Raw genomic sequence first — 17,377 nt, forward strand, 5'->3', positions numbered from 1 at the left:
AAGAAGGAGCTTACTTATAACCAGGTTGTGTCTGTAAATGAGCATTATTCTACCATGCTACAGTTCTTCAGTGAAAAGACAGATGGTCAGGATAGGGAGTAGTACTTATCATATTTTTTAGTTGTTTTGCGAAGTATTTTAACAAGCTCTCTGTCCATTTCATTTATTATTTTGTAATTATTTGTTTGACATTTTTTAATACTATAGAATCATGGGGATCAAGCCACCACAGACATAATTATCTGTCTATCTGTCCGTCTCTTAGAAATCTTTTAGTTTTGAATCCTGACACCATTCAGAGAAGACCCACAAGCACAGAATGGAACCGGTGAACATGGCTTGATTACACTAGACAAAACTGAAAATGAAAGGACAGTGATTTATCTTCTCTGAGTTTGCAGATCATCATCCCTAAAGGTTGTGGTTCCATTTGGTGTCTGAGTTCAGGAACACCTACATGGAAAAAGAATATCTAGTTACTCTTAGTGAGAAAAATGCAAGTGCAACAAGGTCATTTAGAGAGAGACATAGCAAACTTAGAACTTACAGTCTGGAAGAACTAAACTCTACAGAGAACAGTCAACAACCTCTGCAGACTCCTATTAAACATGATAGCTGCAACAATGCCAGTGAATGGAATTTTTATAACATATCCTGTGGCTGTTTTCCAGGTTGGACAGGCATCACGGTTTGAAAAATTACCCATATCTCAGTAAAGGACAGTCAGAGCTATTCTATACTTACAAATATTGGCTTGTGGAATTGAAAATGATGAATTGCTCAAATTTGGTTCCATTCATTCTTAACCATATTTAATAGTGCTTTTAATCAAATAGGCTTGTTATAAGAACTGTGTAAATTCAAGACAAAAAAATCTTTAGAAAGTAGGAAAATTATTTATTAAATAAAATTCTGGGCATAGTGTCAAAATCTATTAAGCTGATCAATATCATTTTGGGGGAAGTAACTGGGGATATAATTTTGTCATCCATATAAATTTTGGGAAGATTGCCATGTTGATGACAGTAGAAAACATGAAATTATGTAAGTACTAGAACTTTCCAGGTCTCCAGACTGAAGTCAACGAAGTTACTTTGACTTATATTTCGAAAATTATATTGGAATTTGACCAAATTCTGTAAGTAAAGTGTATGCAGAGAAGATATTTCATTTTCAGAGATATCAAATACTTCAGACTGTAGAGTTGAATTATATTCCCCAGACTGAGGGACTATTGTCCACTGTACAGCCAAACAATATTTAGAAAATAGTCTCTAGCTCCACATGAGAAACAAGCATTAAATATCACCAAATCATTACAAGATTTCAAAATGCAAAATATTCAACTTCATTCTATTTCTTCTTTGTTTTTCCAAAACTGTATAGCTTGTAGAATGACTAAAACAAATCATTTTAGAGCAGTGCCTTAACTTAGAGTAAAAAATACAGCACTTATTTCCCAAGTTTCCAGATAAAAGCTATTACTACCAAGTTTCCAAGACAGACTTTTTCTAGTGCTAATAAGATTTCTCAGTGGGTGAATATACCACAAATGAGTATCTTCCTTTACATGGCTCTATACAAACAGCTAAGAACATGAAGAAAAAGTGAGGATGACAGCAAGTAACTGAGTAAGGGTCCACGCAAAACACCATGAATATACTAAGCCAAACAAAACCAAACCAGACTTTGATTTAGCTTTTATTTTCACCACAGATCAGATTTACAGGGATTTGAGGAAAGGTAAGTGGGTAGTTTTGCCCATCGTCTGGTACGAAAATTTAACAGATGGCTTGGGGTCATTGGCACAGGTCTGTGTTTCACTGGTGGAAATGAGCTGCATGGGGATAAGCCCTTCTCCTATTAAAAGGTCCTTTAGTCTGATGAAGGAGGAAGAAGACTTATTAAAGATTTAGGTGAGGAAGGGCAACAGAAAACAAGCTCTGAGATCAATGTTTGTCACATTATGGAAAGTGAAAAATACATTTCTCTTCCAAGAGAGTGTTTCTGAATAAGATTTTAGTATCTGTATGGAAAATCTAAAAATGCAATGGACATGAAGGACTCACAATAAGTTGTTGATCTTTATGAGCTTAGAAATCATCTATGATATTCTGCAGTGGTAAGAAGAAATCAGACACATTCACAGCTTGAGATATGCAAATGACATATTTCCCTCTATGACATGATAGCAAACAAACATATTTTAGATAACAATAATTAATTCTCTGTAGTAACTTGATTTTACCAATAAAGCTACAGAAATTTACATAAGCCTACATTGTCATACCTATGGTAAGTAAGTTTTAAAAGTGGTATTTAATCAGAACGTTATAATCTACTTCACTTTACACTGAAGTAGATAAGGACAACTTATTTAAGATCATGGAATCATTTAGGTTCAAAAAGATCTTTAATATCATTGAGTTGAACCGTAAACCTAACCACTGCCAAGTTTATCACTAAATCATGTCCCTAAGTGCCACATCTACGTATCTTTTAAATACCTCCAGAGACAGTGGCTCTACCACTTCCCTGGTGATGTATTAAGTTTGTGGATTTATCACAAGCTTATCTGTCAGAATCTACCAGTCATGGCAGTAATTTACAGGAACTGTTACAACAGTGTTTGGTTCTGTTAAAAAACAACTAGAGCTTTTTATTTACTGACCATGGATTCAAACACTTGGAGTATTCCTTTGTGTGGTTATAGTTTCAGGATACCTTGACTAAATAACCTGTTTTAAAAAATCTTCTTCGACGTCATTAAATTATGACTCTGTTTACACTGAGTTTTTGAGATATGGTGTTGACCTTTTGCCTTTCTCTCTGGCTTTACCCAGAGGTATAGACAAAGGCTATATCAGGAATCTAATTCTTACTAAGACCTGATATTGGGTGGATTTAGCTGCACAACTTTAAATGAAAGTGGTAGTTGCTTCGTTCATCCTATACAAACTTTGGCTAATTGTTTAATCTCACTGGGTCTTTCTTTTGTTAACTTCAGAGGTATAATGCTGGATTACAATAGCATTGCTAATGGAGTTGTTCATTGCTTTCTAAACAAAAAAAACCCTTGTAATTGTTTGCTTCTGTCATTTACAGTTTGAATGCCTGACGTTTCAACGAACTTTGCAAAGACATAAACTAGCATGGGTCTGCTGCAATACCATTCCTTATTATCTGTGTCTCCTTCCACATTTGTTATACTAAAAAAATTTACTGTCTATGTGACCATCTTATTAGCATTCAGCAAATCCTCATGAATATTGTCTGCCTGAAGTCATGACCTGAGCATTGCTACAACAATTGAAACAGCAACACAGAAAAATATAAGTAAGTAGCACTTTGAGACAAATTCATGAGAGGTTGCTGAAGTTTAAAGTTATGAACAATTTAAAGAGAATAAATGTCAGGACTTTACTGTATAATAAGAAATATTTTCATTCTGAAGGAGAAAAAAAAGTTGTAATTCAAAGCATACAGTTTCAAATATGTGCATTGAATTAGTAATATGAGCCAAAGAGGCTCTCTGAGGTAACTGAGAAAGCTATCTGCATATATTATGTTTCTGCTGCACAAAGTTCTTTTACTGTGTGAGTCATCAGCCACTGGGAGGTCTTAAGAGGCAGTTTTATTCTTGAAAGGATGGGCAAGAGAATTAGAGAAACATAAAACCTAATTAAATGTAGTTGATGTTATACTTAAGCATATTCCAGCATTCAGCTAGACTTTACAAGATTTTACTGTTATATCAAAGATATGATGACATTTTCACCCCTATGTAAAGCAGAGACATTTATGCTCACTTTATATAAGTTTGTCTGGGTTTTGACAGTAGTTGAAAGTCCTCCACTGTAAGGAACATTTTCCACATCTTAGGTATCCTTGTGATTTATTTTCTCTAAATGTTCTGTAATTTCTATTAGAACTAGACACATGATTCCAGTGGCACTAACATCGACATCGATACAAAAAGTAGTCATGTTTTAACCTATGTAATCTTGACCTCCAAGCTGTACAGGGATTGTTTCCTTATTGCTCTTGGACATAGTTTCACAGAGTGAAATGGTCTTACATTGGTCTGACCATACAGAGGAGGATATACTCTTCTTAAGATAAAACACACGATCTCCTGTCTCAGGTAAAATGTCCCATACTGTCTTGGTGAGTATGGGTTGTTTATTTGAGTGCTTACTTTTTTTTCCCCACACTCTTGGACGGTTTCCCCAGCAACCTGATTTGACTTTTGTCAGTAATCTGTCTTTTTAATCACTTTCCAGTTCTCCAATCTCATCTGTAAACCTTATTATTAATTTTATATATTATTTTAAGTTCAGAGTGAGGGATGAAAACCTGGAGAAATTAATTATAAATGTAACTGCTATATCCTGGCTCAAACATAAAGATTTTATAACTGTAATTTAAATTCTGTCAAAGTCAGGTTTGGGGTTTTTTTATTATTATTATTAAAATGTCACAAAACAATTTATTAAATCAACACTTTCTCTTTTTTCAGGGGGTGGGGTGTGTATTTACATCCCAAAATGTAATGCCATTAAACAATCAAGATAATGAAAATATCCATTGTTTGTACCCATAGAGCTTAGCTGTAATTACACTATCATATTTAATTCCTCAGTTATAAACTCTTCCAGCCATTCTAGTCTTTGGCCAAGATTGTTATTTTCTAATAGGTGTTTTTAATATTGTGCTGGCATAAATATTCCTCTATTATCTAGAATTTTGCCGGTGTTCCAAGAATTATCAAACACCAACATTAATAATTCAGAACACTCATAGTAAGATCACAAAATCACAGAATGGCTGAGGTTAGAAGGGATGTTTGGAGATCATCTTATGCAACCACCCTGCTCAAGTAGAGACACCTAGAAGAGGCTGTTCAGGACAATGTCCAGATGGCTCTTGAGTATCTCCAAGGATGGAGTCTCCACCACTTCTCTGGACAACCTGTGCCAGTGCACAGCCAACTGCACAGTAAAAATATGTTTCCTGATGTTCAGACAGAACCCCATTCAGTTTGTGCCCATTGCCTCTTGGCCTGTCACTGGACACCACTGAGAAGAGCCTGGCTCCATATTCCCTACACCTTCCCTTCAGATATTTGCACACACTGATAAGCTTCCCAGACTGAACAGTTTCAGCACTCTCAGCCTTCCCTCATAGGAGAGATGTTCCAATCCCTTAACCATCTTCATGTCCCTCTGCTTGATTTTTTCCAGAAGCTCCACACTTCTGTTGTACTGGGGAGCGCAGACCTGAACACAGTACTCCAGCTGTGACCTCACCAGTGCAGAGCAAAGCATCATCTCCATCAACCTGCTGGCAGTGCTCCTTCTAAAAGTAGCCCAGGATACTGTTGGCCTTCTTTGCCACAAGGACATCATGCTGGCTCATGTTCCACTTGGTGTTCACCAGACCTGCAGGTCTTTTTCTGTAAAGCAGTTCCCCTCTACTAACTCAGCTGGAAATCACAGAATTCTTAGCTGGGCTAAGAACCCCACCCTAACTTTAGTAACTGCAGTTGACTATTTTTTTGCATTACTTACTGATGAAATTAAAAGCATTTCAATATAATTTGAAAGATAGTTATATTTAAGTCTGAGTCTCACTGAACTGTGTCCCTAAGCACCACATCTACACATCTACAAAGTAGTTTCAGAGATGGTGACTCAACCACTCCTCTGGGCAGCTGATTCCAGTGCTTGACAACCGTTTCAGTGAAGAAATCCTTCTTAATATCCAATTTAAAACTCCCCTGGTACAAGCTGTGGCCATTTCCTCTCATCTCGTCACTTTTTACCCCGGAGAAGAGATCAACACCCACCTTGCTATTAAAGCACCCAGAACACTCAGCAGTGGTGAGTAACACTTGTAGGAATTCTTGTGGGCTAGGACACTTACCTCTGAGATTGCCCTGAAGTAATAACCTGGCTTCAGTTATTCGTGTCTTTGGTACATCTTCTGAGGTATAATGAGATTATAAATGAGTAAGAAACCTCAGGTAGTAAGGAAAATTTATCTGTTGCAACATAATGCACTATTTCTTTTTAACAACACACTTACCATACCACAGACTCTTCAGACCCATTGTTCATTACACAGGCTTCTCTCCAAGGGGAAAAACCAAGGTAAAATTCTTATCTCAAAGTGCTTGCTGCCTAGAGTCCAGGAAATCTGAGAGATCAAGTAACAATGACAAAAATAAGACTAAGAGGTTTACTCCTCTGATGCAATGAAGCTATCTTCAAAAAAGTAAAGCATATTCTTCTTGTGCTGTGTGAAGAGTTTTTAAAGGGACATTGTAATAAACCAGGCAAATCTACGGGGAGGAGTAGCAGCTGGTAACTAACTGCTGGAACTGCCCTATCTCACTTCGACTGAGTTTTCAGCTTTCACTCACACCTCTATCAGCCTTACTGGGAACTTTCAATTGTGTGAAAGGACAATTAGGTGAATTGATATTCAAATCTCTTTCAAACCTTGCAACATATTATCAAAGGGAAAATTGTGAGTCTGCACTTAAGAGTAACTGCCACAACAGATCCAATTATGTTTTGCAAGGCAGAACTCGTCTTCTGAAAATCCTAAACTTGCCATCTAGTTTCAGTTTGGTGTCAATAGCAAGAATCAAAACTATACCATGTATGACTACTCAGTGTTACCTTTAACAGCTAGCTGGTGTCAAATAAGTAGTCCATTTTCTTTGTTTTATTATGCTGTCATGTACAATCACTTATGTTGTTTATCTTATTGTCGCTGAATGTGCTCATATTTATTCACCATACCTAAAGAGTTTATTTTAAGCCCTGACATTGTTGGACTGTGTGCTATACACACAGTAAAAGCCCTTGTCTCACAGGCACTGCTATTGAACTATGTACAATAGACACAATGTCTTTAAGGGAAGGAAAGGTTTGTGGTGGGATTTGTCCAATAGGAGATTTGTATGAGAGCTTGGAACGGAATTCAGGTTTGCAATGGTCCTGTTTTGTTCTCTGTCTTTTGGATCCATTTGCTTTCAACACAGACGAAAAACTGGGAAGGGATTTGGCTTTTTTTTCACCATGACCCCAGTGGATGTTTTTTTGTATCAAACACATGAATTTTACAGAATTCCATCTGCCCAGCAGAGATAGAGTATCCATTACTCTTTTCTTTTCAGCTTAATAGTGGAAATGGACTTCAGTAGGATCAGGATCTTTTTAAAGTCTCAAACCTAAATTAACCAGAAGAATGCTGGTTGCTTCGAATATTATTGTTTTGTGTCACCCTGTAAATTGGTTTTATCCCTTACACATTTAGTTGTGACGTGTTCATTATCACTTTGATAGAATGTCTTTTGACTGAGCACAACTTTTGAAGATAATCTTCTAGATTAATATAAGCCACACCACACAAATGGTGTGGCTTATATTAGCCCCTTCTGGTTTGCACATCTGAATTTTTTTTTTTTTTTTTTTTTTTGTCAAATGCAATATTCTAAAAGCTAGACAGACTGATCCTTCATCCTTTCAATTCTGAAATAAAAGAAAACAGATTGAAGTCACTTATTCTGCTAATGGAAGAGCAGTATAAACAGATCTAATAAGTTACGTGTTTCTTTGTAAGATATTAACCTATAATGGACAGATTTTTACTGTCTGGTGCTGATAAACTATTTTTATATTCATTACTCACATGACATCCATCACTGATAAGAAATCCATGATCTCTTTATTTTATGATGTTGTTCCTTTTCCCATATACCCACTTAAAATATATCTTCACATTCCTTTGATTAAAAACTCTCTAAGATCGTTATATCAAGTCTCCTATCAAAAAGGCAAAGTTCTGTGCAAATATTGCATGTCATTTCAGTAGATTAACTTCAACTGCTTATTCTCATAAATGAAAAAAAAATACAGATCCATGTAAAATCAAAGTCTCTGTGTTAATTTTCTGGAAAACCCTTATTGAGAGAAATGTATTTATATTCACTCAAAGTTTAGACTAGATATTTTTAACCTGCTGTCAGGAGCACTATAATATTTTTTTGCTTTTGAATGTCTGGATTAGCAACATAGAACTTGCCATAATTATCTCAGCTATTTCATTGCTAAGACTGAAAAGCCTGTTTTCCTCAGTTAAATTCTAATCTTCCTTACGTGTTTTCCTTTTCTTTATGGGAGAAGAAAGAAAAGTATGAAAATAAATAACTTTCCCTGATTTTGTGTAGCAGTCAATTTTTCCCCATTGGTCTCTAAAACAGTACAGGAACTACTCAGACATCATCTTCAATATGACTAATGTGTGTAAACCTAAGTCTGAGTGTTTACAGTATCTAGCCCACAAGTTTCAGAGCTGCTATTGATGGACAAGAAATGGAGGCATGAAGGCAGTCACTAATTTTCTTTTTTTTTTTTTTCCTTCAGTTCTTTCAGTGCCTTGACTAATTTGGCTTCTCATTTAAAAAGTAGACATCATAAATCTGGAAAATATTTGCATATGGTACCTGCTTCTAGCGTGTGATTCAAACCTATTGACTTCCATTAGGATTAAAAAGCAGACTGAAGTTTGGCACGGTCTCTGGTCTAATCTTGTTTACTTGCAGAAAGTCATGTTTCTCTAAACACAGTGTGCAACTGCTTTATTTCAAAATTGACATGTCCCTTGTAGCCTGCCTTCTACAGCTTGTGTCAGTGCTCTCAATTAGTCATGCTTGCAATTGCTGCTCCTGGCTTTCTCCATCAAACTGCACAGGCTGCAATCTGTGACACAGATTGAACCCTTGCAAAGACAATCTCTACACCCACCGCTGATATAGGAGGTTCTTTCCCGCACTAGTTATGCAGCCCAGTATTTAGTTGTAGACCCTATTTCTTTTTCTTGCTAAAGAATGGGACTGGACTGCTCCAGCTGAGCCATAAAGTGCTTATGGTATCCACTTGGCTTCAGTGAGGTAATTCACTTTGGATCCTAAACCACACCTGTCCTCCTCCCCTTTTGCAGAATAACTTACAGACATCAGCCTGTTTCAGCAATTCTACATGATGCATTTCATTGACAATCCACCATTATTTTTGAGAAATAGTAATATCAATGCTGTTAGTAAAGAAAGATACGCACTAGTGTCTTTTAAGAGTAGGAGGGAATATTTTGTGCGTGTCCCTCTAACCTCACACTTCTCTTGATGAGGGGAAGGTATGAATCCTGGTATTTGTCCCAACAGCTTACATATGAAAAAGCTGCAAGATGAACTGCATGAACAGTCTTGAAAGAAGGGACTGGAGCTTTGGTTTCCTTCCTTTGATCAATTATCCTAATCCAAAGACCTCACTAGCACAGACATGTGTGCTGTGGTTTCCAAGTTGTTCTTCAATTACGTTTAAAAATTAGAGCAGTTTCACTAGTGGATCTTGGTGGTCTCCACTAGAGAAATCTACATATCTTGATAGTTGGTGTGCTTTGGAGATGATTAGCCAGACAGCCAGAAAAAAATTTAGCTTCTGCTACTAAGCTACTATAAAATCTGAGTGTTATCGCTGACTTATTGTCGTTGCTGTGTTCAGGAGATACATTACTGCACAGATGATCTGAGAGTACTTAAGTCTGGACGTGAGATAATGACTTCACAGTCTTGTGCTCAGAGTAACTGTCAGGTACCTTAGATTTAGGTTCCCACATCATGTAGAAATAACTTTTTCATGGTCTGAAGTTGCAGGCCGTGAGAATGCCAACGTAAGTTCACACAGATCTACTATTTCTGCATGATATATACACGGTTTAAGTATATTCTAGTTAGATGCTGTAGTATTCAGGATGAAAGTACTTCAGTCAGATGACAGCATTTTGTTTTAAACCAAATTCCAGCTGCAAGACAACCTAAAGAGCACATAGTTCCTACAGCACGAGTTGAAAAAGTAATTGAAGTGTAAATGTTCTTTGAAAGGATAGTGGCTCTCCAGCAGTGGTAATTCTGTGTCTGCACAGGAAAAGTATATGGTAGGTTTTGTCCAAGGCTAAGGGCTGGGGATTAGAACAGTGGGCACTGAAGAATTTACAATTATGGTTGAATAGAGATGCTGAAGCCAGGAAGACAATTGCTTCTTGATAAGTTCTGAGGATAAGGTTAAGGCTGGTCATTAAATCCTGTAAGATAGGTAGGAAAACAGTGAGAAATGGTACTGTAATCTCATTGGAAAAAACTTTCTGTTCTGAGGTAGCACTGTGTCTAAGACAGAGCAAAATGAAATAAGATACATTAAAACTGTAGACCAGAGAACCTATCAGATCCTCCAGGGCAAAAGTATGGTACTGACAATTTAGTGGCTAATTATCGATCAGACAGGTGTAGAAGTCCATGTTCCTTGTACAGCCCAGGATGTGCTTAACATAACAGGTAAGAATTGTTTCAAATTTCTTCAAGGCACACCGAGCTAGATTGTCAGCTGTGGTCAACAATGTACCAGTTCCCTGTGACAGCTGCCTATTCCTGAATTTTTATTAGGGAAAGGTTGTGCCTGGACTTTGTCCTAAGACTTGCATTTTGCTCCAGGTTCCAATAAGACTTAGGTAGATAAGTTTGTGACCAGTGACAGAATGGGTGAATTCCCTACTGACAGCATGGCAAGGTACAAACCAAATCCAAGAAACATGTTTACAGTTGGGTCTAAATTTGACTTGAATGGCAGCTCAGCAGTACTTCAGAAGTAGCAACAAGTTACTTGGTTGTACAGGTTGCCGTGCTCATTTGAGCCATTCTTAGGATGATGGTGTTAGGCATGGGAAAAAGAAAAAAACACCTTGTTTTTTCAGGGCATCCTATGAAATGAAGACTAGCTATGAATTACTGCTGCTAGCATATGCCAATGCTAGTACCATGCCTCATGTTAGCCTTCTGTTGCAGGATCCAAATCCTAAAACTGCCCACTGAGAACTTTCTAACTATTTGGGAAATAGCCTTAATTCATTTGTTAACAGACACTATCCTGCTATTTAAGACCTTTCAGGCACCAGAACTAGAGCAAGCTCCTTGATCTGCTGTGTTTTGAGTCCTTCTGCTAATTTTATTAGTTTCAGTTCTATGCCTAGGTGTGGATTTGGCCAACATGCAGTGAACTGTAACAGCCTGCAGGTAATCAGAAGCTGTTTGTTCATGTCACATTATTTTTCCTCCTGTTTCTGCAGGCAAATAAAAAACCCAGCTCCCAATTCTGCTTAGTTTTGAACCTTTGCACCACCTCAGGCTTAATTCAGCAGCTGGCATCAGTGGAATTGCTACTTATAAACTGTGTGCCAAAGCTATTACCAGCTAGTGTCCTAGGCTGTATGTGTCTCATAATCCAGCAATTCAATTTACCAATATGGGGGATAGTGCTGTAAAGGTAGGACAGATTGTGCTAGGTTCTGCTGAGATAAACCCAGAGACAGGAATCAGAAAACACTGAATAACATCTTCCATCATCTATCTAATATGGGAATCCATAAAGAAATAGCAATCTTGGTATTTTTTGTGTCCAAATTCACTGCTTATATAATAGAACTGGAAGGAATTGGCTCTAATTCTAAAAGTTTAACTATCTTATTTTCTGTAACTGACTCTACTAAAAAGGGAAGCTGCTGTAAAATGGATTGTCCATGCTAAAATTTAAGAGAACAAGGAACATGGCAGCTGAAAAGGCTATAGTGAAAAATATGTAATAAAGTAGAGAGCTCTGGGCAAAGCATATCATGAATTTATTACAAATAAAGATGGAATAAAATCTAAAATGCAAAAATACTAAGTACCTGCTTCATGGAAACTCACGTAATTCTAAGAAAATCTACTTATATCCAATTGATTAAATATTTAAATAAAACCAATGTAAAACCCTGGTTATAATTACAGAAAAGTAATGTTTATTTATGTCAGAACAAATCTAATCAACCAAATACAGCTTGCAGGAAGCTGGAAATGCACATTTCTTTTGGAGTTTGCTGTTTGTTTTATTTAGTTTTTTTACTGGTCAACTCATGAACAGTTCATTTCCCAAACACAAGGCTTGTTGTTGAGGATTAGCTCATGTAATGTTTTTCACACATGCTCCAGCTTGACAAAGTTGGGGAATCTAGGACAGAGGTGTTTTATTTGTATTTAAATAGAATGAAAAACTTAAGATGTTTTGCTTTTATTTTTATACTCTAACAATAGTGGGTTTGTGCAGGTGTAACAAAAATCCACATACTCCAAGTATAAGTCCAGCATTTGCTGTTGCATAAGTGAAGTCTCATTTTTTTACATGAAATACGTACAACACATATTTTTTCCTGTAATTGCAAATAAAATAGCTTAGTTAGGTAATCAGCATCAGCCAGGACACTGTAGATCCCTTCAATGTCAGGAAGACCAATTAGCCTGTACAAAGCATCTCAGTAGTGAATTGTTGTCTGCATTTTTGACATAAAACCTTAATCAGTACTTCAAAAGTAAGAGAATATTGTACCACCATTTTCACTGCCATTGCTACAAATTGTGTTTATTTCAACTGAGGTATCTAGGTTTCAGAACTTTGGTTACCTTAATTTGTTTGCAATTGCTAGAACTAGTCAGTAGGCCCATCAGATAAAATCCAATGGAAATAAATGTTAATTGTTTCAGAGTTTTGTAATTTTATGTATAAAGTGATGGGTTCTGAGCTGACCTCTGCTCTGAATGAAATCTAGGAATTATGATAGACAGTTCCAAAACAATGTCTGATCAGTGCTCTTATGAGTTGAAAGAGCAAATCAAACACTAGGAATATTTAGTAGTGTGTCTCTGACACTGTGTACATCCATGGTATGCTTGCATCTCTAATCCTGTAAGACATTCTCCTCTTTCCCCCATCTCAGAAGGGATGCAATAGCAGAGATTTGAAGAATTACATCAGGAAAGAACATATGGAAGAGCTACATGTTGAAAATGACTAAATAAATACAATGTAAAATCATGAGCAGCCTGTCAACATTTTGTATATAAAAACTAAGGATGTGGAAAGAAACATACAGGAGTCATCTGTTCCCAATACAAAAGGTAACCCTTTGTGCTGAGCTGTTGAGACAGAATTCATTTTGGGGCTAACAGCCTATGTGGATTTACAGGAGGATTGGCCAAAATCATGGATAAGAAATCTATTAATGGTTACTACAGAGATAAATATAGTCCCTGTGCTGAAAGTGTCTGGAAGGTGTAAAAGCACTGTTGAGTATTTTGGCTTGCCTTGCTCTTCTGCTGCTCCTATGACATCTGCTCTTGGTTCTCCATTGGAGATAGTCCTGGGTTTGGTCTGACTTCATGTGGTTATGCCATTCATCCTCAGTACCAACTAGGGAAATACCTACCAGTAGCACTCATAACTAAGTATAGTTTTTCAGCAAGTCCATGGAGCTGTGGAATTAATGATTTTATTAAATGTGTTTAGAAAACATCACAGAAGTGGTTAACTGGACCAAAAAAGGACTGTATTAAAGGAATGTCAATTGCTTCCACTTTCTGAGGAAAAATGATGTAAACAGTGAGGCTGGTCCATAGAAATATGCCTTAATTGCTACCTGAAGTAATTTGAAGGTATCATAAGCTTGTGGCAGATGGTAAGTTAGGGAGAAGGAATGTTCTTATTTATTTTTGTTCACTAGTAGGCTTCTCTGTAGCTCTATCAATTTAGTAACAGCGTGACTCATACCAAAACTAATGAACATAACCTGTCAACAACCTTCTGAGGCGAGTGAGTACTATCATATGATATCTGCAGATCTCTGAGGTACAGCCTTACCCTGCATTGCCTCCAGCTACAGGCGTAGATTCACAACTAGAAGCCTGGATTAATTTTTGTGTTCCCAGAGGAAAACAGCATAGGTCATAATGTGGGAAGTTTTTGTGGACCCTGCATGTGAAGTTGTCTTCCCTCAGCTTCATGTACCTGAAATTGCAAACAAATTGATTCCAGGTTTGAGGAGATCTGAGCTGCTCCTTTAGACTCACAACCTAGCACAGGAAGTTGCAATGCACGGGGCTATAGTCAGAGAAATATTTTTATTATTGTTCTATTTTATTACTTACATTTTTCATCACTTCCCTGTTACTGACTGCTATTCAGTCTTACTCTGGGAAGTCTTACATCTTTCCCACAGGAAGATGACCATTTTTAACCCCCTTACACAGACTCAGTGGCACCCCCACGCCCCTTCATCCCTGCCCCCTGCCTGTTCTTTTGGGCTCATTCTTGGCTTTCCAGCCACTCACTTGTTCACTTGTTTGCTTGTTTGGGATTGAAGGCCCAGCATGTGAGGTGAAGGGGTCTAGTGACTCCACAGAAGTGTTTCATGAAGTAAACAGAGAGCTGAAGGAGGTTTGAGCCCTCTTTCACTGCTGATACACATCAGAGCCCTTTCGAGGAGAAGGGCAAGACACAGTTGCCTTTGTACTGCTCATCAAGTATCTATCTAGTTAGAAGCCTGGTATCTGATAAGCTGAAAATGTAAATGGTGTGTTAATGCCTGCCTAGTCCAGAGGGGAAGTTTTATGAGTGGATACACAAGCTGTTCCTAAAGGTGATAATGCAGTTCAGAGTTTTGTTTTGGCTTCCAATGAACTGCATAGGGAAGGGAAAGCACACGTCAAAACCACTCACAAGTCTTGGTTAAAATATGTAAAAGGTTAAAATATTTAAAAATATTTGACACAAATTGCTTTGGCAAAGCAGAATCTCAGTATATTTAAAATAAATCACTACAAACTTTGTTTATATTAATTCTTCTTTCTCTAAAACAGCATAAGAATGACCTCAGCACATGAAGAAAAACAGTAACCATAATGCCAATCTACATCCTTTGGATGAATAGAAACACTATCAAGAGTATTGGAATATGTAAGTAGATTCTTATATAAGACCTCACCTGTTATTTAACCCTCAAATATAAAAAAGCATGTCTGCCAATAACATTTCTGTGATAGGAAAGTTCCTTAAAAAGCAAAAGCAAGCCTGGAGCTAATTTAAATGGAATTATTACCTCATGCATTAAAGTGTCCATACATACAGTGCTCCCAGGATCTAAAGAGAACATAAAAATGGCAAAATGGCCTAGTAAGCATGAACCATTGAGTTTGAAAATATTTTGGTCTATATATCCAGATTGTCTGCAAAGTACAAAATCAAACAACTAAATAAAAGTTTAGATGCAAAATGTTTTAGTAAGTTTAGGCATGATTGATATGAAAATGCAGACTTCCATCAGATCATTTTAAACATTTGCTCTTGGCAGGGTGAGAAAAGAAAATAATGTGTGTTTATACCAGACATGAATTATCATATATAGAGTTATGGTTCACTGAGTGTACAGAAACCATTTTTTAATTCACTCATTATGTTTTTTCGCTGGTACAAACAAAGTATAAATCAGTACTGATGTAAAAAAACAGAGGATAATTCACTGAAGGGCTCTTTTTTATTTACCTGAGGAGAAAAAAAAATCAGAAAGAACAACGTGACAGAGAGAGGTAAAGTCACTACAAGTAACTTCAGTCCTACACAATATATTTAAATATATTGGTAAATTAAGTTGGCTAAAATTTGAAGGAGGCTTTTTCTTCACGAATTTCTTGAACTATTAGTGAACAAAATTCTTCAAGAGATTTCTTTCTAAGGTAAGTACATGCTTGTATTTGTTACAGAGAGAGGACCTCAACGTTAAAGAAAAATTATTAGAATTATTTTCCCCAACATCTCCTTTAAAAATGCTAATAATTAATCATTAAAATGTTGGACTGCTTTTATGTTACTGTTCTCTTAAAACTTTTTCTCCTAAGTGAGCTGGGTGTTTGGTAGAGCCAGGTCAAGAACTGAATGGGAATAGGTTTTTATTTACCCACTGAGCCTTCAGGCTTATCACCTACACTGCAGGGCACTGTAGAAGAGTTTTTCTTTCCATTATGCAGATGAACCTTAGGATTAAAGGGTGGGCTCAGTTCCGTGCACACTGTGTCTCACCTAAAAAATCCAATGCGCAGGCTGGAAGGTGGAAAGACCTTCCCCAGATCTTCGCTCGCGAAGACTGGCCATTATTATTATGTAAGATGTGTTTTTATGCTAATATGCACGGGGCTGTTTTTATTGTTTGCAAGAGGCCTGGATGATTGGAACATCTGTTGAAGAAGGGTGTGACTCTTCCTGGTTGCACATCGACTTTTTTTTTTTTCTTGGCAATAATGGTGTGTAAGGGTAAAAGGAGGTACTTGAATGGTTAATCTGATAAGGAGTCTGTGATGGACAGAAGCTGTGACTTTCAGTAGTCTAAGGATGCAGGAGTGCTCTGGTGTTGCAGATGGGGCACAGTGCCAGTTTACTGAAAGGATACCATCTGAGTATCAGATACTTGGAGAGCACATGCTTCATCAAATGCAAATAAATTTACCTGTCATGATACATTATTTTGATGTGGGAAATAATCTGTCAGCTATTGTCTGTTTTTCTATTATCTTTCTTCTCTCATTTATCTTCTTTTGCTGCTTCACCGTTTTCTGCCTTCTATTTTCTGTCCTATTTTCTGTCTTTTTCATTTCTCTGTATGTCTGTTTTCCCACATCACCTTGTGCTCAGCATGTGAGGAAGGAGAATGATTTCTGTCCAGAATTAACACTTTTCCTTACTTTATCTTGGATAATCATTGCTACTGCTCATATTTCATCCAGATCCCCTTACATTAACTGTGGGGTTTCATTAACTGTTGGAGCAACTGTTCTTCCTGTAAAGTAGTAAAATAAATTCCATTCCCTGGTTCCCAAGAAGTCTTAATAATAGCTTCTACCACTTCTGATATGACAGCCACATAGACCTGCAAGGAAACTGAAAACTTATGTATTGTATGTGGACTTTAGAACTGAAATAATCTTATATATATATATATATGCTTTGTTAAGAGATTCTGTAGGAGGAATATGAGTGGGATGTTGTTTGTTTCTTGGGAGGTTATTCCAGGTGTTACTATATGGTCTAAGGAGTAACATAACAAAGAATGGGTGAAAAAAGCTAATTTATCCACATCTTTCATTCAAAAAAGTGTTTTCTAATAAGTTTTTGTTTTCTTCAATCAATTACCAATTTTTCTAGAATTTCATTGAACTTTCCTTCTGAAATCCTTATCCTTCTGTTGAAAATTTAGTCCATGGGTTAAAACATTCGTGGTGAGGAAAGCCACCACTTTCTTCTATTAACTTCATTTAATAAAGGACTAGACTAAACTATATTCAGCATCATATTTTAGGGGGATTTAAAAAAAAGGAAAAAATACTACATTGCTTTTGCAAATACCATCATCAGTAAGTTAGTCTTTAGTTGAAGGAATGTTTTGTAATACCCAT

This window comes from Myiozetetes cayanensis, unplaced genomic scaffold (genome assembly GCF_022539395.1).
Source record: "Myiozetetes cayanensis isolate MyiCay16 unplaced genomic scaffold, myiCay2020 scf2-11, whole genome shotgun sequence".
Lineage (NCBI taxonomy): Eukaryota > Metazoa > Chordata > Aves > Passeriformes > Tyrannidae > Myiozetetes > Myiozetetes cayanensis.